Raw genomic sequence first — 2,500 nt, forward strand, 5'->3', positions numbered from 1 at the left:
TTCTATTCTGTAAGTATTTGCGCGTTATGTGAATATTAGGCTTACGGTTACTAGTTATTTACGCTGGAAACACGCTGTTACTGCCGGTGTCACGAACTAAAAACTCTGCCTGAACAATCCTTCTCATTGCGGTCAATGCGCATGCGCTAACATGGGGAGATTAATCAGGTCGTGAACAACCTAACCCTAATCCTAACCCTAACCGACATGGTTCGTTCGGTCGAAGGGTCGCATTGTTTAAGTCCAAGATTGGCGCATGCGCATTGACCGCAATGAGAAGGATTGTTCAGCAGAGGTTTCAGTTCGTGACAGCGGTACTTCACAAGACACATACGCGACAGTTTCGCACCATACTGGTCTTCGCCGCCGGGTGACGAAAATAATCAAAGACGTTCTACTCTTTTCTTCTTCTTTCTTCAGCTCAATGTCTGCATTTAGGATACATGAGGGCCTCAAAGGGGGGGGGGGGGGGGGGGGTATCATCACGATCACGGGAAGGGAAATTTTAGCTTTCACGATCACAGTTACCTTGATTTTTGTTTTCACGATCACGAACACCAGTGGCAAATCACGGTCACGGTCAAAGTTGCAGGTACAGAAAGCACGTGTCAAAGTAAACACAACCACACAGTAATGAAGTAATTCGCTCCTCTGGATCTATTGTTTATTCAACACAAAGTGACAACTGTTGCACTTTTTTTTTGTTTTTTTTTTTGAATTCTCTTTCATACACACATAGAAATACATATCGATTCATGATTTGTAATCAGTAACAAGAATGTTGTTTTCATTGTTTTCTCTCTCGCTCTCTCTCATACAAACACTCACAGGAATATACACTCCAGGGGCAGAGCAGTTAAGCCAGAGGGGGGGGGGGGGGTTACAACCTGGGGTCCAGGGGTAGACCCCTTGTGGGGTACATGGGCCCCGTTGGGGGGTCTGGGGGGCTTCCCCCCAGAAGCTGAAGAGTTTTAGCAATTTTATGAACAATTTACGGCTTATCCTTGATTTTAAACATGATCAACTGATGTCAGCAGCCACTCATTATTTCTTTTAAAGTTAGTATTATTTTTTTTTTTTGACAGCACGGGAGGGGGGGGGTTCCGGAACCCCTGTAACCCCCCCCCCCCTAATCCGCCCCTGCACTCATACACATTCAACTCCCACACCCTCACTCACACACATGAATCTAGCACAATTTCACATTTCCAGAGCTAAATCTTTTAAACGCATTTTCTCAAAAACTATTGGGTGGATTGAAATTAAAGTACATGTATGTGTGATGGTAGAGTCTATAATAACAAAATCCCCAACGAACATGACTTTGATCGACTTTGACATGAGGATCAAGTGACCCAAACTGGCACGTCTCCCCGCCATAGTTCCTGAATTTAACCCATTGTTGATAAGTTTACAGGCGCTAAAATAAATTCAAGCTTAATGCAAAGAAGCGACAATTAGAATCTATGCCAAGCGTGTCCACGTTGCTGGGATGAAAAACACATTTCTAGTTTCGGTTTTGGCTACACGCAGACTCGATCAGACTCGAGCCAGTCGAGGTCACACTGAGCGAGTGACAGCCGGACGTGGCAATGTCGACAATGTCAATGATCTCAATCAAACTCAAAGATCTTGAACAAATTTCAAGATCTTTGCCTACATTCAGAACAGTCATAGAGCAACATAGACAGGGCCGGACTAGGAGAAATCGCACCTCTCACCCCCTTTCGAAAGACATTTTTCTTCAACGATTTTTGTGATGAAAAGTATGAGTCCTTACAATCTCAATTCTTCTTCATTGCCTATACAGCTTGCTGTCGAATTTACCTTTTTCGTTCAAAGAGAGGCTTCCTTTCCCTCCAGAAACATCAAAAACCGTTCAGCTTCAAGGGGGCAACCCCCACCAAGGGGCTTTGCCCCCCTGGACCCGCATCTGTAACCCCACCCCCTAGTACTTACCTAGTCCAGCCCTGATAGATCAACATGCCTTGACATTTCGTCTTCGGAAAGACGGACCCGTAGCCTGACCTTTCCACCAAGGAAGGCATTCTCGCCGCCTGCTTTGGTCTGGCTTGAATCCACAAAATATAACAGAAGTTCGATGACAGTACCGCTGCACGCCATTTTTGATCTTCGAATTCGAATTTGACTGAATGCACTCAAAACTTTAGCACGAAGCCCTTCCATTGGATGAAGTTTGGCAGACTTTTGCAATTCGCCTTCTGATTGGATCTCTTTTTTGTGTGATTGGTTCTCTTAAAGGGAAGCAATCGCTGTCAAAATCATATTTATGAAGGTGTTGTTGCTTCCCTTCAATCGGGATTGGCTCCTTGACGAATAGAGGATCATTGAGTGATACAGCTGTGAAAAATGTACGTTGAAAATAAAATGCTTTGCAATAATGCCCATCACGATCACGAAAACAAATCACGATCACGATCACGAGACTTGATTTTTTTGTCATCACGGATCACGGGCAAAGTCCCATCACGATCACAGA

The sequence above is a fragment of the Littorina saxatilis genome, linkage group LG8 (genome assembly GCF_037325665.1).
Source record: "Littorina saxatilis isolate snail1 linkage group LG8, US_GU_Lsax_2.0, whole genome shotgun sequence".
Lineage (NCBI taxonomy): Eukaryota > Metazoa > Mollusca > Gastropoda > Littorinimorpha > Littorinidae > Littorina > Littorina saxatilis.